At 41.4% G+C, this 22,941-nt stretch overlaps 1 pseudogene; it reads left to right on the top strand.

Annotated features, from left to right (window-relative positions):
- Positions 1–379: 379 nt before the first annotated feature.
- LOC114507211 lies at positions 380–489 on the top strand (annotated as a pseudogene).
- Positions 490–22,941: the final 22,452 nt, after the last annotated feature.

The following is a 22,941-nucleotide window of genomic DNA, read 5'->3' as shown; positions in this document are numbered from 1 at the left end:
GTTTTATGCTCTTTTTTCTCTTTTTTTGTCTCATTTTAAACAAGTATTTCTATTTTTTTTATCCTCACCCAAGGCTTTGTTTTTACTGATTTTTTTAGAGAGAAAGGAAGGGAGAGAGGGGGAGAGAGAGAGAGAGAGAGAAACATCATTTGGCTGCCTCCCACAGGCACCTGGACCAGGGATCAAACACACAACCTTTCTGGTGGACAATGCTCAACCAACTGAGCCACCTGGCCAAGGGCTAAACAAGTATTTCTTACTATCTGATTTTCTCTCTATATTAGATAGATTATTAGTTACACATTCTTTTACTATATTTTTTAGTACTTAGCATAAGGAATACAATCAGCATTCTTGACTTATTAATATGTGTGATGGGATCGCTTCTCAGCCTTCTGGCTAAGATCAAGTGTAGTATCTGTTCTTATCAGTGTAATATGTATGATGGTTACTTCTATGTGTCAGCTTGGCTAGGTTACAGCACCTAGTCATTCCACTGAGCACTAATCTCGGTGCTCCTGTGACATGGTACTTTGTAGACCTGGTTAATACCTACAGTCAGCTGACTTCAAGTGAAAGAGATTCACTCTGACAGTGGGTGAGTCTCATCCAATCATCTGAAAGGCCCTAAGAGCAAAAGTGAGGTTGCCCTTAAGAAACTCTGCCTCTACACTGCAACATCAGCTCCTGCCTGAGAATTTCCAATCTGCCGGCCTGCTCTCTAGATTTCAGACTTTCCAGCCCCCACAATCATATAAGCCAGCTTCTCAAAATAAATGGCTGACCTCTTACGCAACCTACCACAAAATACTATGAAATTAGAAGTTTAACACAAGTTACCCATCCATCATTCATTTATTATTTCATCATGCATTTTAGTTCTGTATATTTCAATACCTCACAACACACTGTTGTTCTACATAGTCAATGTCCATTTATGTTTATCCACATATATATTCTTTCCAATGCCCTTCACTCCTTTCTGCATTTCTGTTTCCATATAGGATTATTTTCCTTCTGCCTGAAGAATTCCCTAGGTCTGCTAGCAAAACATTCTCTCAATTTTGTTTATCTGAAAATGTCTTCATTTTGCTTTCATATTTAAAGGATATTTTCACTGGGTACAAAATTCCAGATACACCCACTCCCCAACTCCCAACCATCTTAAAGATGTTATTCCATTGCTTCTGATTTCCAACTTATTGTTATGCCAGTTGTAGTCTAGGTTCTTTGAAAGTAATGCATTTATTTTTTTCCAGGCTTCCTTTAAGATTTTTTAGCAAGTTTATGATGAATTTTACCTTTATATTTACATTTTCTGAAGTCCAGAGAACTTTTGAAACTGTGACTTGATGTAGTTCATCTGTTTTTAAAAATTCATGTTCATTTTCTCTTCAAATATTGCTTCTACCCTATTTTTACCTCCTGTTATTCTTGAACTCCAATTTTATATATGTTAGGCCTTTTCATTGAGCTATGTAAGTTCTTATACTCTTTCCTGTGTTTCTATTTTCCCCTTCAATGTGTTAGCCTGTGCTTTCTATTCAGCTTGGGACTTCCAGTTCCCCAAGAGGATATAGCACTTCTACCACCACCTGGCAATAGCAGGCTGTTCTCTTACTCTTACCCTTCCCTGGTAAATGTAAATAGAAGTCAGCTAAAACAGAATATTTAAATAGGACCTAGAGTCTTATAACATGATACCTAAAATGTCCATGTTTCAATGGAAAGTCACTTACATAAAATAACTAGGAAAATCTCAGCATGAATAAACAAAGACTGACTTCACAGAGATATTATAATATTTCTGACAAAGGTTTTAAACATTTATCATATATATCCTTGCCCTTAGCAATCATAAACACACTTGAAACAAATGAACAACTGTTCTCAGCAAAAATAATACATGATATAAAGAATCAAATAAAAATCATAAAAATAAAATAACAAAATTTTTTTTTCATTAAATGGATGGGTCAACAGCAAAATGGAAGAGTTAGAAGAAAGAATCAGTGAAGCAGAAGACAAAACAATAGAGGATACCCAACTGAACACCAGAAGAAAAACAGATAGAAAAAATGAATAGAACCTCCTCTAAGACTTATGGGACTGTTGGGAACCACCTTGCCTGGTTTCGGAAGCTGTAACCCCCCCATGGCTAAGGCTAAATGAGAGACCTTGGAACCCTAAGCCACTGAGGAGATGAAGCTTATCTCCCTGTCGGGAGCACCGCCTCTGCCCACTTACTTCACCCTACCTGGCTCCCAGTGCATGACCAGTTAGCCAATGACAGGTAAGATTCCTCAAGGGAGGGATGACCTAAGACAGGCACAGTCACAAAGGGGCCCTCAAGGAAGGACTTGGGAGGATATAGAAAAAGGGGGTGATGGACCCTTGCCCCTCAGCTTTGACATAGCCTGAGTCCTCATTCTGTCTTCAAGAAGTCTCCTAATCTCGTGGCTGCCTTAGTTCCCTGCTTGACCTAAGCCTGAAACAATGCCAGTGGTGGGTGCAGCCCTGTGCTGGAAAGGGCACGTTTCTCTAGGGCAATCGGGCCTAAGAAAGAATGCATAAAATCCTGTGAAACCTGCTTTGCTAATACCCTCAATTTAAATGAAAAGGGTCCAAGCCTGAAATGAGTTTGTTTCCCCAAAGTTTTATGGCCCTTTAGCTATCTGACCCTGACTCTAAATAAGCCCTCATAGTTCTTTGAATGTTATATATTTTTGATCATTACTGCCTGACAATGATTGATGGGCTTAATCTGAGAATGTAGGTCTTTGGAGCTGCTGGTTGCTTACTGATTATAATAATGTTCTTTGTACTTTGATGCATTTGCAGATTATTTTCCCAGGGTCATGTGAGAGACCAGCAAGTAGCAAGCTTTGTGGGATCTACAGCAGTCCTAACTAAAAACCAGGGAGAAATATAGGAGACTGTTCTGTGTGGCATGGGCCCAGCTCCTACTTGGAAAGGCCAGTGGAAAGTAAGATCTGGTACACAGGACCCAACAGGAGAACCCAAGGATAGGTTCTCCTGTGGGGAATTAGGCCTGTATTGTACCTATGCCACTCTGAGACTTGCTTTTTGCTAAAACTCCCTCACCCTAATTTCAGGCGGCAAACGTTTACTGCATATCTTTAAAGTAACTACCTAAAATCTATGCTAAACCTTTCAAGGACAAGTGTAACCAGTTCAACCATTTTTCCCTTTACATTTGCAAATATCCTTCTTTTTTGATGTAATTAGCAACATCCCTTTCTTTGTTCTCTGTAAAAGGTAACCACCTAAGGTGAACCTGTGCATAGTAAATGAGGACCATCCTCAATGTAATGTGCCCAGAAAAGCAACAGAAGCTTGTCAAGGCAAGGGCCAGGGCACTCTCCCCTTGAGAAAGTGGCTGTGCCATCCCTTTTCCCCCACAGGACTCGGTAGTCCAGGTGAATTTGTCTCATCTCTCATCCACAACACCGTGGACACTGCCGGCCTGTGTCCACATCATGGGACTATCACAAAAGAGCTAATGTTCATGTAATCAGAGTCCCAGAAGAGAAAAGAACAAAGTACTAAGAAAGTATGTAAAGAAATAATGGCAGTTCAGGAAACCTAACATACAAAATGGTGACTATAATTAAAAATAATGTATTATATACTTGAAATCTGCCAAGAAGTAAATATGAATTATTCTCACTACACAAAAAAATGATAAATATATAAAATCAGAAAATGTTAAATTTATTTTATATATACAGGGTGGGGCAATAGGTTTACAGTTGTTTGTATGGAAAATAATACAATAATTAATAAAAAATACAAGAAAAAATTTTGTTTCATGTACATACAACTGTAAACCTACTTTTGTCATACTCTGTATAGTTCACAATGTATATTTGCACATCTATTATCAAAATGTTACAGTGTACACCTTAAATATATGCAATTTTTACTTATCAAAAATAAGTAAGTAAAAATATATTAAAAAGAGAGAATGACAGAAAATGTTTTTTAAAGATTTTTTAATTCATTTTTAGAGGGTAAGGGAGGGAGAAAAAGAGGGAGAGAAACATCGATGTGTGGTTGCCTCCTGCGTGTCCCCAACCAGGGACCTGGCCCACAACCCAGGCATGTGCCCTGACTGGGAATCAAACCAGTGACCCCTTCTTCACAGGCCAACACTCAATCTGCTGAGCCACACCAGCCAGAGTGAAAACTTTTAAAATTTTCTCAAAATACATATATTTACAAATTTAAGAAACTGAGTAAACCCCAAGCAGTATAAATCTGAATCACAGTCAAGTTTCTGAAAAGTAATGACAAATAAAAATCTTAATAGCAGAGAAAGAGAGAAATTATACCCTTACTATAGGAGAAAAACAATTCAAATGATATCAGATTTCTCATCAGAAATCTAGAAGCCAGAGAATAAAGTAGCATAATATTCTTTAAGTACTGAAAGGAAAGAACTCTCAACTTAGAATTTTATATCTAGACAAAATACCATTCAGGCATGAAAAAGAAATCAAGACATTCTCAGATAAAAAAAAACTAAAACTAAGATAATTTTTCCACCAGATTTACCCTAAAAAGTGGCTAAAGGATGTTCTCTAAATAGAAAATGACAAAAGAGAAATCTTGGAATATCAGGAAGGAAGGAAGAATATGAAAAGAGCAAAAATATGAATAAATACACTATATTTTCCTTCTGCTCTTGAGTTCTTAAAATCATGTTTGACAATAGGCAAAAATTGTAACAATGTCTGGTATAATGGTGCTAAATAGATACAAAGGAAATATTTAAAACAAACATATTATAAATGGGGGAAAGGTAAGATTTCTAAACTTCACTTGAATTGTCGACACTAGTAGGCTGTGATAAGTTATGTGTAATGAAATAAAAATCAAAATTGTAATAATAAATGTTCAAGCAACACAAAGGAAGGCAGGGAAAAAATGGAGAACAAACAAAATGCAAAAAAAGTAAGCACTAATATAGGTATAATTACATTAAATGTAGTCTAAGTATACCAATTTAAAGATAAAGAGTGGCAGAGTGGATTAAAAGCACGCTGTCTACAAGAAACTCAATCTAAATATAACAATATAGGTAGATTGAAAGTAAAAGCATGGAAAAGGGTATCTCATGTAAATGTTTGTCAAATAAAACAGGTGAGGCTATACTATTATCAGTAAACTTCAAGAGCAATGAAATAACCTTCAGAGAAAAGGAAATCAGAGCAAGTAGGACTTTACATAATCATACTAAGGTCCATTCAACAAGAAGACCTAGCAATCCTAAACGAGTTTTGATCATACACAGATCAGTAAAGTATGTTAATAATATACAGAATATATCAACAAATGTATAGGGAAATAGAACAGTCCATAATTATACTTGGAGACCTCAACATCACTGTCTCAGTAATTCATAGAACAACTAGACAGAAAAAATCAGCAAGGATGTATCATCTACCAACAGGACCTAATCAGCATTTAACTGATAGAACACACCACCCAACAATAGCAGAATACACATTCTTTTCAAGCATCCATGGAACATATACCAACATAAATCATATCCTGAGCCATATGGCAAAGCTCAACCTATCTAAAATACTATTACAGAGTATGTTCTTTGTCCACAATGGCACAAACTAGAAATCAGTAACAGAATGACAACAAGAAATCTCTACAACCTTGGAAACTGAACAAATTTCAAAATACTTCACAAATTTTCAAACAAAATAATATAATACATGCAACCAAATGGAATTGAGGACCCTCCATATCAAAATACGTAGGCTATAGCTAAAACAGTGTTTAAAGGTAAATGTGAGGCATTAAATGCTTACATTAGAAAAGAGGAACAGTTTCATATCAACAACCTTCCACATTAATAACACAGAAAAAGAAGAGCAAAATAAACCCAAGGCAAATAAAAGAAAGGGAATAAAGAGTAGGAATCAATGAAACTAAAAACAGAAAAGCAATAGAGAAAAATCAATGAAACAAAAAGCTAGTTCTTTGAAAACAGATCAATAAAATTGACAACATCTAACAAATTGACAAAAAATAGAGAAGACACAAATTACCAATATCAGAATGGAACAAGAAATATCACTTCAAACTCTGCAGACATCAAAGAAATATTAAGTAAATACTCTGAACAATCCTACACATATAAACATGGCAGATGAAATGCACTGGTTCCTCAAAAAGCACAAAGTAGCATTCAATATGGAATAGGCTAGTAGTATATTAAGGAGATTACATTTTCAACTTAAAAACTCCCAAAAGAGAACTCCCCAGGTTCAGAGGGATTCATTAGAGAATTCTACCATACGTTTAAAGAGGAATTAACACCAATTCCACACAATCTCTTCCAGAATGAGAGAAAACTTCCCAGTTCATTTTAGGAAGCTAGTACTATCCCGATACCAAAACCAGACAATATGAAAAAACAAAACTATGTATCGATATCCCTCATAAACATAAATGCAAAAATCCTCAGCAAAAAAATTAGCAAATAAAATCCAACAGTCTACAAAAGGAATTATACACTTAACTGTATGAGTTAGAGTTCTCAAGAGAAACAGAGCCAATAGGATATATCGGGAGCAGCAAGAGAGAAGTGACTCGTCACATACAAAGGATACACACACAACAGAAGACAGATTTCTCAGCAGAAACTTAGTAAGCCAGGCAATTGTGTGGTGATATATTCAAAGTACTGAAAGAAAAAAAACGGCAACCAAGAATACTGTACCCAGAAAAACTGTCCTAAAATTAGAAAGAAGGAAATATTAGAGCAGAAATAAATGAAAGAAAAAATAGGCAAATATTTTTTTAACTTCTCCTTTCTTTTTTAAAATATTTTTTATTTATTTTTTAGAGAGAGGGGAAGGGAAAGAGAAAGAGAGAGAGAGAAACATCAATGTGTAAGAGATACATTGATCAGTTGCCTCTCGCACACCCCTAACTGAGGACTGGCTTGCAACCCAGGCATGTGCCCTGACTGGGAATCAAACTGGTGACCTGTCGGTTTACAGACTGGCATTCAATCCACTGAGCCGCATCAGCCAGGGCAAAAATAGGCAAATATTTTTAATTGATAAAACTAAGAGTCATTTTTTTAAATAAATTAGCAACCCCTTAGCTATACTAAGAAAAAAAAAAGAGATGATCCAAGTAAATAAAATCAGAAATGAAAGAGGAAACATTCAACTGATCCTACCACAATAAAAAAGAATCATAAGGAACTTAATGCAATTCCTATTAAAATACCTATAACATATTTCACAAATCTACAACAAATATTCCAACAATGTGTATGAAACCAAAAAGACTCCAAATAGCTTCAGCAATCTTGAGAAAGAAGAACAAAGTTGGAAGGATCACAATACCCCATATCAAACTATACTACAAACCACTGTAATTAATACAGCTTGGTACTGGCTTAAGAACAGGGACATAGATCAATGGAACAGAACATAGGGCCCAGAAATCAACCCACATCTTCACCGTCAATTAATAATTGACAAGGAGGCAAAAGTGTGCAATGGAGTACAGTCAGTTTCTTCAATAAATGCTGTTGGTGAAACTGGAAAAGTACACGCAAAAAAATAAAACTAAACCACCAACTTAAACCATACACAAGAATAAGCTTAAAATGGATAAAAGACTTAAATATAAGTCACAAAACCATAAAAATACTTGAAGAAAACACAGACAGTAAAATCTTGGACATCTCTCATAGCAATATTTTTGCCAATATATCTCCTAGAGCAAGGGAAACAAAGAAAAAAATAACTAAATGGGACTGAATCAAAGTAAAAAGCTTCTGCACAGCAAAATAAAGCATTAATAAAATAAAAAGGGAACCCACTGTATAGGAGAAAATGTTTTCCAATGATATACCTGATAAGGAGTTAATTTCCAAAATATATAAAGGACTTACATAACTCCTTTACAGCACCAGGGAGACAAACAATCCAATTAAAATATGAGCAAGGACCTGAACAGGTTCTCCAAAGAGGACATACAGATAGCCAATCAACAGATGAAAAAATGCTCAATGTCACTAATCATCAGAGAGATGCAAATTAAAACCACAATAAGGTATTACCTCACACAAGCCAGAATGGCTACCATCAACAAATCAAAAAACAACAGTGCTGGAGAGGATGTGGAGCAAAGGTAAACATAGTGCAATGTTGGTGGGAATGCAGACTGGTCAGCCACTATGGAAAACAGTAGGGAGTTTCCTCAAAAAATTAAAAATGGAGCTGCCTTTTGACCCACTTGGGATTATATCCTAAGAATCCTAAAACACTGATTTGAAACAATATATGTACCCCTATGCTTATAGCAGCGTTGTTTACAATAGCCAAGATCTGGAAACAACCTGAATTTCCATCAGTAGATGAGTGGATAAAAAAGCTGTGGCACATTTACATAATGGAATACTACCCAGCAGTAAAAAAGAAGGAAATCTTACTTTTTGCAACAGCATGGATGGACCTGGGGATTATTATGCTAAGTGAAATAAGCCAGTCAGAGTAAGACAAATACCTTATGATCTCACTTACATGTGGAATCTAATGAACAAAATAAGCCGATGAACACAGAAACAGAGGCACAGAAACACGGAACACACTGACAGCTGCTGAGGGGAAGGGGAAGTTGCATGAAAGAAGGTGAAGGGGTTAGCAAGAGAACACACATGTGTAACTCACAGACACAGACTAGAGTGTGGTGACAGTCAAGAGGGACAGGGATTGGGAGCTGGGTGGAGGTGGGCAAATGGGGGGGATGCTGGGGGACAACTATAAGTGAGTCAACAATAAAAATAAAGTTAAAAAAGAAAGAAATTTAATATTTTCTTATATTAAATAAATTTAATTGTTAAAAAAGAAGAATCATAAAGGACTATTATGAACACATATATGCTAACAAATTAGACAATCTAGAGGAAATGGAGAAATTCCTAGATATATACAACCTACCAGGACTAAATCAAAAGGAAATAGAAAGTTTGAACAAACCAATAAAAAAATAAGGAAAATGAGGGAGTAAACAAAAAACTCCCAACACAGAAAAGCCCAGGATTATTTGGCTTCAAGGGTGAATTCTACCAAACATTTAAAGAAGAATTAATACCAATCCTTCTTAAACTCTTTCAAAAAATAGAAAAAAATATATCCAAACTCATTCTATGAGGCCAATCTCAAACTGACACCAAATGCCACAAAAAAGGAAAACTAAAGGCCAACATTCCTGATGAACAGAGATGCAAAATCTTCAGCAAAATACTAGCTAACTGAAGACAACAGCACATTAAAAGAATCACACCGAGTCAGAATTATCACTGGAATACAAGGATGGTTCAATACATGCAAATCAATCGGCATGGTACACCACATTAACATGAAGGATAAGAATCACATGATTATTGCAATAATGCAGAAAGAGCATCTGACAACTTTTCATGGGGAAAATTCTCAACAAATCAGGTATGGAAGAAACTTACCACAACACAATAAAAGCCATTTATGAAAAGCCTACAGCTAAATCAAACACAATGATGAAAAGCTGCAAGCTTTCTGTCTAAGATCCAGACCAAGGCAAGGATGCCCACTTTCACTTCTCATATTCAACATAATACTGGAAGGCCCAGCCAGAGCACTTAATCGAGAAAAAGGAATTAAAGCCATCCAAATCAGAAAGAAATAAGTAAAACTACTTCTATTTGCAGATGACATTATCTTATATGTAGAAAACCCTACTGTTAGAATATGCAAAAATCCACTTACAATAACATCAAAAAGAATAAAGTACTTAGGAAATAAGCTTAAAGAAAGAGGCAAAAGATATGTACTGAAAGACTGAAAACTATAAAACAATGACAAAAGAAAATTTTAAAAGACACAAATGAATAAAAGTACATACTATGTTTGTGCTTTGGAAGAATTAATAGTGTTCAATTGTCTATACTTCCAAATGTGATCTATAGCTTCAACACCATTCCCATCAAAATCTCAATGGTGTTTTTAATGAAATAGAAAAAAAAACAATCCTAATACTCATTCAGAACCACAAAGACCTCGAATGACCAAAGCAATTTTGAGCAAGAACAACAAAGCTGGATGTATCACATTTCCTGATTTCAAAACATTATAAAGCTCCACCTCTAGATGATCTAGTTCAAACAGTTCTGTAGCTTTGCATACTACGTACACACATTTAACTCTTAAATGCATATCTTTAGCCTCCATTTCTCACCTGAACTCCTGACTTACACCCAGTATGTTCTCTTGAACACCTAATAGACATCTGTACTTAACATATCCAAACACATGATCTCCCAAAGCGTTCCTCTCACCATCTTCCCCACCTCTCTTCGAGTTCCCTAATAATTGTACGACACTTTTAAACATGACTCCCAATTCTTTGATGCTCCAATATTTCCTCCTCCTGGAATCTGGATGAGCCTGTGAACAATTCTGGCCATAGAATGTGGTGGAAGTGCCACTATGTGAGTCCCGAGGTTAGGTCACAAGGGCCATGCAGCTTCTTCCCCGTTCCCTTGGAATGTTTCCCTTCAGGGAGCATTCCCTCTCCAAGCCCGGCCATTATGCTGTGAAACAACAGAGCCAACACAAATGACAGAAATGACTGCTGTTTCAGTCCACTATTTGTGGGCAGGGGTAGTTTGTAGTAATAGACAAGCAGAACTGATGATAGCTTGATTCTTTCAATTACTCAGACCAAAATTTCTAACATCATCCTTGATTCCTTTCTTTCTCTCACATTCCATACCCAATCCTCAACAAATCCTGGCAGCTCTAGCTCTCCCTTCAAAATATGCCCATAACATGACCAATTCTCACTACTCATCCATAAAACGATCTCTCCTAGTCAACGTTCTTGACTGAAAACCGAAACTGACTCAGGCTAACTTTTGCAGATAAATGTCATCAAAGCAAAGCAGATGGCCCACAGCATAGACTAAAAAGGGGACTCGAAGCATGTCCAGAAAAGTCAGAAATCCACGAAGACTAAGCATGAGGAATCACAGCCAAAGACCCAGCCCGGCTGAGAAACTGCCACAGCTGGGCACAGAATGCACCACCTTCACCAGCCTGAATTCCAGGCTGCCCCCTCTCTTTTGTTCTTCCGCGTCTTACTTTCAGGAACGTGTCATCTCACTGGCTGAGCTTACTTGTTCCATTTTTATGTAGCACATGACATGTTCTCAATATATATTAATATAATAGAAAGATAACTAGACTTTGAACTAAAGCCTTAGATTTAAGTCCTATTCTACCATGTGCAACCCTGAGCAAATCACTTAACCTCCCTGAGATCCCATTTCTTTCATCTTTATGCTGGGAACACAATACCTGTCCTGCTTCTCTTACTGATCGTTCTCAGGATGAAATGAGTGTGTGAACACATTAAGGTTACTATCTTCATCTTGTTCATCTTTCAAACACTGTTGCCTGGCTGAGCGTTACCATCGAGTATTTGGTGCTCCATAAATGTCCGCAGAGTGAGTGAAACTTATAAAGAGGATGTGCAAAATGAAAGCCACTCATTAACTGATCTCACTAAACACTCCACCGAGACCAGAAAAGTTTGATACTGTCACCCAGAGCCACCCTTAAGTAATAAATTATGGTTTGGGAGGAGATCCTTGACATTGATCCTTTTTGTCACCGATCTCTTCATAAAATTTATGTGGAATGGCAGAGCAACTTACTGCTTCAAAATATAGTACAAATTTGGCTTCTAGAGCAAATTCCTTCTGTGACAAGCTTTACGGACTTGATGATAATAGCTCTTGAGAATAATTCTAGCACAGAGAAATAATGGAGCTTGTTGTCTAGATTTTGGGCCAATGAATCCAAGTTACCCTGAGAAAACAAAACTCTAGTTATAGGATAACCCATAAGAACAGTCCCTTAACCAAATCCTTTGGAGACACTTTAGAGCAGGGGTGTCAAGCTCCTTTTCACCAGGGGCCACATCAAATTCATTTTCACTGGGGGCCACCATCGGTCTCACAGTTGCCTGCAAAGAGCCGAATGTAATTCTAGGGCTGTATACATGTAACTGCTCCTTAACTAGGGGCAGGGAGCTCGGCACTGACACCGGGTAGAAACAAGGTGCTCAGGCCAAATCAAGCAAGGGGGAGGGCCGGATTCAGCCCGAGGGCCTTCGGTTTGCCGCCTGTGCTTTAGAATCAAGGATTTTTCAGATAGTTTGAAAGGTGTTAATCATAAGAATTGTAACCTTGGACAGGATCTGCTCAGCACCCTATGATCAAATACAATAATGCTTCTACAGAGGTACATCTGAATGTTAACTCTAACTGGAATAAAGACTGGAATAGTCTCATGTCAGTTCAGTAAAGGTTATTTCAATATATGAGATCCAAAAATCTTCTTGGTTTAAGAGCTCTTTTGGATTTTAGAAACATGGACAAGAAGCAAAGTTGTGTTTTTCATAAATAAAGGAATAGTTTTATAATGCTTTGAGATACAAAATGCTCTCCCATGCACATCTGAAGTCCTTACAAGCTTGAATATTCATGTATCTCTTAAAATAACCTATATAAAGTCACTTTCACAGTATTATTTTTCAAATATGCAGTTCAAAGAATTCTAAAACTCAGCCGGAGACATCATCTGTTTCCATCTGTTGCCTGAGTCAGCGGATCCCTACTAACAGCATCCTAGCCAGAGAGGCACGCAGCCTTCGCAGGGTCCTCCTCCGGGTGAAGAATTCACTCCTTCATACGGCGACTTGCTACACTCCTGGACAACCTTAATTATCAGAATCAAAGTCAGCCCCTCTGTCTCTTTTACCCTTTGGTCCTAACTGCCCTGGGGAGCCGGAAAAACTAACCCCTCTGCCATGTGACAGCTAGGCAAATATTTAAAGTAGCAATCATGTACCATATCATTTGCCTCTTCTCTAGGCTAAACATTTGCTCTAACTCTTCTACATAAAGCATGGTTTCCTCTTCCCCCACACCCTGAGGACCGATGCTAATCACTAACTTATTAATGTTTGTATTAAAATAAGGTAGCTGGAACTAGATAAAACTCCAGCCCAGAATACTGGGAACCTGTTATCTTCCTTGCAAGTTGTATGCCATATTTCTATTGGTGCAGCATAAAATTACATTAGCTTTTTATGCAGAATAACATTTTGAACTATTTTTGCATTTATGTAAGATTTATACTCCCATCGTTCCACAAATATTATTGTCACAATCCAGGAACCTCCTTTGATTTATATTTTTAGCCTCAACAGAGGGCTTTTGTATTGGTCTTTGTTGAAGCACATCACGGTGGTTTTCATTCCAACATTCATGTTTCATTTTGAATCTTGATTTCACCTTTCAATACATTAGCTATGGCTTCTTGCTCTACGTAACCTACAAATTTAATGAGCAGCCTCTCTAACCTTCAGTAAAGCCTTTAATAAAAAAAAAATACTGAGCGAGATGGGATCAAGAGCCCTACGGCATGTCATTAGAGACTTCCTTCCAGGATGGCGTCCTTACTGTCTAACGCAGCCCAGGAGCTACACACACAAAAGCCAATACCAGGCATTAGATGACATGTGCTAAATGAGCAGCAAGAAAAACAAACACTACACTACACACAGAAGAAAACGGTGCATCCCAGAACCATCCGAGAGGCTCTCTGCTTCAGTAATTAATTCAAATACAAGTTTGGCTACAGTAGGGCATTTGAAAAAGGTTTCTTGCCTTCCTGAAATGTGTAGATACTGTACATCTCCTAGGGTTGCAACATAAAATCCATTTCCTACTACGGATCTCACCCAGAAAGTTTACCAACACTGCATCAAAGGGTGAGTAGGATTTGGAGCGGCACAGACAAGAGGAGAACAAGCCAAGAAAAAAATCCCACCACGTTTTGGATCAATAAACTCCTACAGATGTGACTCCTCCCACTGTCCATTACATCCCCCCACCCCACCCCACGACTCCCACAGCTGCAAGCAACCCCAACACACAGAAATCAATATTTTAGGTATATGTTTTTGAATCACTGTTTGGTTTTTCAAAGGAGTATTCACTTTTAAAATGAGTCATAAAGAGGGCTCATTTACAATGCAAGTGACCCTGGTTTAATATTCATTCCTTTGATTGACACACATTTTTTTCAGAATACCAAGAATACAAAATATGCAGGGTTGCTGCTATTTGCTTATATTGTGTAACAAACCTAATGTTAAACATGACCCTTGACACTGTCCCCATATCTTTCCAGTAAGGACACTTTGATGATATAGTAAAATCACTATGGCTCCACTTTGAAGAAACAGGGTTTAAATAAGGCTTTGCCCTGTGAAGTAACTTTTTTTACATAAAATAAAGTCCTCTTCAAAAATACCTCTGTAAAAAAATGCAGTAAATACCTAGAAAAGACATAATTCTGAAGCAATTCTGGTCTCACTGATCACACTAAATCATGACAGGTTCTAGTCTTTCATTCTCTGTCCTCTGTTCCTTTCTTGGTCTAAAAATTAGTTACACCTAGGAACCAAAAATTCAGAGTATAATTTAAAACCTGAAGCAACAAATCCATTCACTTGAATCCAATTATTTGGAATTAGACTTTTTTTAATTTTATGTATTTATTTTTAGAGAGGGAAGGGAGGGAGAAAGAGAGAGAGAGAGAAACATCAATGTGCGGTTGCTTGGGGTCATGGCCTGCAACCCAGGCATGTGCCCTGACTGGGAATCGAACCTACGACACTTTGGTTCGCAGCCCACGCTCAATCCACTGAGCTATGCCAGCCAGGGTGGAATTACACATTTTTTTTAATTTACTTTTGAAAAAGAAAATCGCAAACTATTTTTGGCGTGTGAAGTCAATCATTACAAATGTATCCCACCAGAAATAGCTTTTAAAGCTATAAGCACTCATCACAATTTGGATTCAGACTTGGAATTTTATAAAAAAGAGCCCTCAGGAAATTAACCCAACAATCATTAAGATCTCATTAACAAATGAGACTTGTTCGAAGGACCTGGGAGAGCCTCTGCAGAAGGAGGGGCTAGGCAACAGGATTGCCAGGATGGGCTCCAGATCTTGACTATGCCACACCCTTGACCTTGGGATTGAGGGTGAGGGACAGAGTGCCCCCCAAATCAGTCATTTCTAACTTCCTCTGACCAACATCCAACATTACGCAAAAGAGAAGAAGAGGGAAAAAGGAGAGAAACTTAGCCCATTACTTTGAAATAAGACCCGAATAATTCTTTGCTGTTCTTTTCCCCTTCTTTACACATACACGAAAAATGAACAGTCATCATGTGAGATTCCTGAGAGCAGGGACCACATCTAATTTGTTCATAGTTCTGTCCCGGCACCTATGTGGTAACGTATTTCTGGGTGCTGTTCGTTTTCTCATTTTTCGTTTGTGCATTTGTTTTTTGGTTCCTACTATCCAAACACCCATCTTATTTTAAGTGCTTCCCTAAAGTGTGTGATAGAGGTAGAATAAGTCCCCTTGGGTAGCTAGGATGCTGGTATATGCCATAGGAGAATCAAGACGGCACCCCTCCTCCAGCCTGACCACTGGCTCCTGCACAGTCAGCATAAAACCACAGGGATAGCCTAGCAGTTCCTTATGGCAGCAGCAACAGAGACAACAGGGCCACAGAGGCTGTCTATTACATGGTTGTGACCTTGACTCTGCTGCTGATGATGCTGTCCCTTGTTTCCTGCTGGCTTTCCAAGCTTAATTCTCTTGCATTCCCATCCCTTCTACCTGAACTACCTGGTGCCTTCCATGGGAATTCTTTTCTACTTAAAGACAACTTCTCTTACTTGCAGTCCAGAACTGAAAGAGGCACCTAGAAGGTATTCAATAAATATTTCTAAAGAGAACAAATAAATTAATGAGTTAGCCATCATCCATTCTCTGTATAATACTTTATAGTTTCCTAGAACTCTCCCATATTCTGATTGCTGCACCTGGTTGCTGGGCCACGGATGTTCCAATATTTAAGTTATAATATTTAACATAACTGGGGAACAAAATTAAAATATGAGCATAAAAGGTAGTAGAACAATTTTTCCCCAGGAAATTATATATGCAAATTGCCCCCCAAAAAAGTCTATAAATGGGAGCTAAAACTTCAGCTATGAATTGGTTTGTACCAGGTGCACCGTGGGCAAAAGCAGTTCACCCAAGTGCACCCAAGGAACAGCATGTGCAAAGGCACCAACTGTATCCCTTCAAACCACAAAAAATGTTTGCTTTAGTAACATGACTTTATCTAGCCTTTCGTTTGCAAATATTTTTAAATATTTCTATTCACCCCACCTTTACTGAAAGTGAAATCAACCATATCTCCTTCCCCCCCCAAAAAAAGCCCTACTCAGATTAATACTAAAAAAGGGGGAGAACAAATTAATATTCATTTACATTCAAATCATACAAATCACAGTTTTGTAGCAGCTGTACACAGAATACCATTTGAAGGATTTTCAGAAACCTTTCACAAGCCCAGATGGGAAATGTTAAGGACTTTCCACATTTATCATGACAAGCCATGTTTGAGACACGGTGGTTCAAAGCATGTTTCAGAATTATCCTAAGAAGTCCACTCTCGTTACCAGTGTTTGTAGAGAAGATAAAGAACTATACACAGTGCATTGTCTTTGGTTCATGGAACACAAAGCCCAAAGGCCAGGTCTCCCCAGCCTGACAGTTGGAAGGCCATCATAAAATCTATTGAACCATCTCAGTCAGCAAGACAGGAAAGGCCATGGTGTGTTCAGTGACCTATCCTCAGCCCCACCAACTGCGACGCAGGCAATGAGCTGCTGAGGCCCCTTTTGGACTCTATATCTGATCTCCAGAGAGCCAGTGCTGACCTCTTCCCAGGATAAAGTCTGGAGAACACATTTCACCAACAAAGGGAGACGGTAAATACTTAAAAGCAATTTTAAGAAGAAAGAAAAATGAAACATCAGGGATGCGGAACTTTAGACCTTTAATATTTTTGTTCTACATAGCTTTCCTGTATAATCGGTGATGCCTATAAAACGTAATATTAAGAATAATTTCAAATTGTAACGGAGCCCTGACTGGTGTGGCTCAGGGGGTTAGGCATCATCCAGCAAAGCGAGAGCAGTGCACAGGCCTGGGTTGCCGGCCAGAACTGCGCCCCACCCCACCCCTGCCCTGCTGCTGGGGGAGGGCGGGGTGGGAGAAGCAACCAATTGATGTTCCTCTCCCTCTTTCTCCCTTCCTTCCCCTCTTTCTCAAAATGAATAAATAAAATATTTTTTTAAATTGTAATGGGAAAGCCACATGACTTGAATATGACCAAAGAAGAGGGCATTACATGTATATACCAAAGGACTACCCTGTGGCTTCCAGGGCTTTAAAAATAAACAAATAAATAAATAAATAAATAAATAAATAAATAAATAAAGCTTTTCGCACACTATCTGGCCACATCAAATCCTTCTACATTTTTTGCGTCAAGAGAAACATAATGGCTTCTGGAACGTCCTCTCTACACCGCGGTGTCAGCGCCTTGTCGTGAGCACACACAGACAGGGCTCCTCCGGAAAACACGCCCAAGTCGGGTCCCGGGTCACGGAGGAGGGGACGGAGCCCCTGCCCTCGGGGCTGCGGCTCCTGCCTGGAGGGCACCCGGGGGCGGCGCTGCGGCGGCTGGAACTCACCCAGATCGACCGGACCCGCTCGCCCTGCCCACGAGGAGGGTGGCGCGTGCGGGGAGGTGGTGTCCCGGGCCCGGTCGTCCATCGCGGCCCTTTGACCTTCGCCCGGCCGGGCAAGGAGCTCCCCGCGGCTGGACTCAACCCGGCGCCCGGGTGGCAGGGGCCGGAAGCGCCCCCGTCCGCCCTTCCGCCCCCGGACGGGGGGCGCCCTGTGGGCAGCAACCCCCGGCCTGGGGCCCCCGCGAGAGCGGTCCCCCGGAAAGCGCACTTATCAACTCTCCTGCCCTCGCTCTTCGGTTCCCCTTTGTCTCCTCCGCACGAGGCCAGAGCAGGCCCGAGGCGGGGAGCCAGGCCCGTCGGCCCCATGCGCGCCCGCCCGGCCTGCAAACCCGGCCCCGCGGGGCCTAGTGCGAGGAGAGGAGCCTGCGTGGCCGTGGCCCGACTCCGCCGCACGCTCGGCGGGGACTGGGGCCGGGCTCAGTCGCCCGGGCCAGGGGAACCCGAAGGCCGGGCCGACTTCCGTCTCTGCTACCACGGCCACCCCACCCCCCTCCATGAATCAATAGAGGCCGCGGATTTTTCACAATTGCAGCTGTCTGATTCATCAGTGAATAATTAAATCAGAACCAGCCAGGCCTGCCTCAGCAGGGCCCGGTTTGGCGTTGGGAACCGGGGGTCTCCCCCTTCCAGATCCCGTGCGATCGGGGCCCAGTTGGGAGCAAGGAGGGCAGACGCGGCCAGGCCTCGCCTGCGCCCGAGCTGGGGGGGTGGGTCCCGGCCGGGGCTGCACTCCGGCGCTCGGGAGACGTGGAGCTCGGGCGTGGGGAAACGAGCGGGGGTAGCCTGGGGGGAAGGAGGGTGACGCCGGGCCAGCAGGTAGCTCCCACGCCCGGCGGCTGCGGGGCCAGCGTTTTCCCTCCGTTTTGGCGCTCGTTCCGGATCCACCGCGCAGTCCCTCGGCGCCCGGCCGGGGGCTGCGGGGTCGGTGCGGTGCTGACGCTCTCCTCCCGCTGACTTTGCGAAGGGAGAGGAGGTCCACCCTCGGGAGGCGGTTTGCCTTTGAGGAAGATGGAGAGGAGCGGAGAGAAGCGCTTAGAAACGGCATTGATTTAGACATCAATCCTGGCCGGCTCCCTCCGCCTCCCCAGCCGTGGGGCCGCGCTGCCCCTGCCCGACCAGCGGCGCGGCGCGGGTCCGGGCTCGGCGGGACCGGGCGAGCGGGGCGAGGGCGGCACGAGGGCGCGGCCCACCCGGGGAGCCGCTCGCAGCCTCCCGCGCGGCCGCTCCGCGCCTGCGGCCTCGACGCCAACAGGTCTCCCTCCCGAGTCGGAGCGCCGGCGACTCGGCTCTGCTAGCCCGGGCGGCGGGGCGCCTTCCGAGGCCCGGTTCTTTAGAAGCAGCCAAACCACCTGTGCCCGGCCAGGCCCGGCCCCGGAGCGGATTAGAGTGACCCTCGGGGACCTTGTCCCGCTCCTCCCGGGAGGACCACGGCCCGGCCCGCAGTTACCAAAGGACCGCCTCGGAACCCTGCGGGCGGCCGGAGTTGCTTTTTCTTACACGTTTGGAAGAAAAACAAAAATAAATCCAAAATCTCAAAAAGCGGCATCGAATCGATTTTCCAAAGATAAAATGCTCCTAAAATAATCTGAACGTGTTCTTTTGATCGCGTTACTTTGAAAGATCAGCTCAGACTCCCTTGGTTATTTAATATGTTTGGGAGGTAATACCGAGGAATCTAAAAAATATATCATGTGATTTAAGAAAGAAAGAAAGGGTCTGATTCTCATAAATATTTCAAATCCCTTGGCTGGTTTTCTTAGTTTCAAATAGAAATATTATATTTTGAAATCGGAAATAATATTTAAAATCTGGTCAACTCTTTCTATTAAATACCGTATACTTTTTTAAAAAATTCGTGGTAGCTAGACAATTTAAATTATACAAAAAGGTTTTTCAACTCTCCCATTTTCATAGAGAGCGGAAGTGCTCGTGATTGTATTAATACCTAAACAATATTGAATCCTCAATCAAAAATGGTTATGTCCAGAACAAATACATAAATTATCGTTTTAAGAAGGTAATTAATGAACAGCAACGCCTGAGCTTGGTGTCTCAGATCAACTTGGAAACTGCTCCACTTTCAAAGTTAAATTTGTCCTTTTTAGTGCAACTTTTGCCTTCCCTTTTAAAGGACAACAAAAAGATTTCACGCACAACTTGTCCGGAACAAAAGGACCTCACGCCAGTTTATCTTTTGTAGGGTGACAAGTGGAGGAGAGAAAAACTTTATTTTAAGCATCCTTGAATTGGCATTGTATTTTCGGAAATCCACTGGAAAAGAAAAAAGAAAGTGGGACCGCGGACCGACAAAGGCTACAGGGACAGGAACTGAAAGTCCTGACACATGAACTGGAAACCCAGTGAGAGAAAAAAAAATGCATCATAGCTCTTAAGCTAGCAAGTTGTTTCCGTCAAGTGGCACGTTATTTTAGAGAAAAAGCTGTTCTTTCCAGAACTGTGACAGTGGCTCCGTGCCCCCACTCAAAAAGAGCCCTCTGGTCTTCTCAGTTTCGAATTCTTAAATTACCTTTAACTTTTTTGAATTTGATTTCCCCCAAAAGAGTCAAATTATGTCTCCCATCTGCTTCCTCAGTGATAGCAAACCACAAACACAGAACCGGAACGGGCCCCCCCAGAGAAAGTTCTGTGATGGTCCCCGGATTCAGGCATGTGGTCCCGACACCCAGTCCTGGCAACTGGGACCTCCTCTCCATATCAGAGGCCTGGGCACCCACTCCTGTCCAAACTCCTCCCAAGAGAGGGAACGGAACCCAGAGAGGGAGGACAGGGACGTGTGTGTCCTCAAAACCCCAACAGTCCCCTGTTTACAGGAGCGCAAGGGGCGATCAAGGTCAGCCCACCCAGTCCCAGACTTTCTTCAGAACTAGGCAGGTGGACACACCAGCTCTTCAGAGCTTAGTGTTCCAGCCCCAGATTCCTGGCCCCTGGAGCAGGTGGCAACGCTCTTTGGGGTGGGGTCTTCTCCCTCCCTCAAGCCTGGCCTCTCCATGTGCAGACTGAAGCTGTGGTGGGTTTTGCCCCAGCCCAGCCACCACGCTGGTGTCACCCCGCAGCCCCACTCGCCGGTTCCGAATCCAGACACTGAGCTTGGGGTTCCAAGGGAATGCTCCTGGGTGAGCAGGGCTCCCCTAACTCCATGTGCCTTTCCTAAGAGACCAGCTGAGGGTGGGAAGAACACTAACACTAACAAACTCCAACTTTCCTCCCACCCTGGTGCAAAGTGTTCTTTGTAACCCCAAAGTTAAGGGTGGTCAGTTCCTTTCCAGCTCTGCCAGATAACCTGGCATTTTATGGAAAAGGACCGTTTCAGCCTGACCACCTGGACAATTTTTTTTTTTAACTTTCCTAGACCGAACTGGAATCTGAAATGTATCAGTGAATTTCTGAGAGGCTCAAGGGAGTTCGTGAGGCTTTGGTTTTAGTTTTCTTCTCCGGGAGCTCAACTCTTCCAAGCTTTCCGACAGAGGAAGACTGAAACTAATGGAGATATCAAACAGAGCCACAATTCCGAAGGCTCCTTGTGCTCCACAAGCACCCACGGTCCATCTGCAAGTGTAATCACAGAGACTTGCAGTGTCTTCATCACCAGGGGCTCCGGAAAAGGGGGAGAAAATTCTGTGCCAATAAAAAGGTCCTTCTATTACCACTTATCATTTGTGTATAGCAACATAAGAATTTCTCCCTCCTATTCGAATTCCCCCACAATATTTAAACAGCATTTGTTGTCCGATTCATACAAACGCTTGAGGCCTTTCTGGAAAACCATTACCATTCAATGCCTAGAAAATTGCTCTCCTTCCTTTAAAAAGGGGTTGGAGGGGAACAGGCGCAGCAGCAGCAGCAGCAGCTACAACACACAACAAAAAACTTTCTCCCCCATAATCCTGGCTCACGAAATGACAAAGAAAAGATATTGACTTACCCCTGAACGGATGATGTGTTTGATAAGGGGGGGGGGCGCTTTTTTGAAGATTTCTGTTCGGGAGCTGCAAAGACAGCTGCAATTCATGGGCGATGCTGATTGCCAGAAACGCTATAGATTGGCATGGGGTCTGCAGCTCACAGATCCTGATCAATACCCCTACACTCACACGCCAGATGGTTTGGGGAAGGACAAAAATAAAATAGTTCAAATCAACCCACCATTATGTTTTGTGTGTGAGTGAGTGTGTGTGTGTGTGTGTGTGTGTGTTTATATCGCCCTGAGAAGCCTAGCTGTAGCACAAACATGTTCTCCTCGACACAAACCCATCTTCAGCATTTTGAACATTTGGGTGGAAATGAGCAGCCCTCTTCTTCTTCCCTGGGGTTGGGGTTGTGGTGCCTGTTGTTTGGGGAAAACAAAGCTGTTGGGCCCCCGTATCCAGACTGGGTTTACTTGTGGTCTGTTTATTTTGTGTGTGTGTGAATAATTTATAGGGTCTCTCTTTTAATTGAGTGTCCACTGCTTTATTCCTCTCAGAGCCTAAAACAACCAATTTGATGTGAAAGCACATGAACAGCTCTAACAGTAAAAATTTTCCGTCTTTTTCTGCAGTTGCTAACTCACATTCAGATTATTTCCCTTTACAGTATAATAGCTTACATTTGTCATAAAGCTACATTTTATTTAGAGGCTTCTTTTGACCCACTTAAGTGTCTGATCAAAAGAAAATCAGACACGTGGATGTGGGATACCAAGAAATGTATATCCCCCTCCTGATACAGTGGCTGGTGCAACTGTTTGTCCAGATCCTAATAGTCATGAACCAGCTCTCCTGCTACCACATTTCTACACAGTCTATTTGTGTGGATCAAATGCCAAGGGGAGGAGAGAACAAGAGTGCAACTTCAAATTAAAAGAAAGAACCCTGAGTCGCCGAACTTGTGAAGCTTAGCATATATGTTCTTAAAGAACGATAGAGGAAAAAAAACACCAAAGATATTTCAAAACCTATTTTAAAAGCTTATTAGCTCTGATGTTCTTAAAATGATCTTCAAGTAGAAAATGTTTTCTCTTTTTAGAAAGAAAGGGAGAAGGGTATGCAAACCTAATTCAGTAAAAATTGGGGTGCTGACTAAACATGCACATTCATTTTCCTTTCAAGTGGGTTTTTGGTTGAAATACAAAACCTCAAACCAT

This window comes from Phyllostomus discolor, chromosome 9 (assembly GCF_004126475.2).
Source record: "Phyllostomus discolor isolate MPI-MPIP mPhyDis1 chromosome 9, mPhyDis1.pri.v3, whole genome shotgun sequence".
NCBI classification, from domain to species: domain Eukaryota; kingdom Metazoa; phylum Chordata; class Mammalia; order Chiroptera; family Phyllostomidae; genus Phyllostomus; species Phyllostomus discolor.
This window is presented reverse-complemented; position numbering and strand designations above follow the sequence as displayed.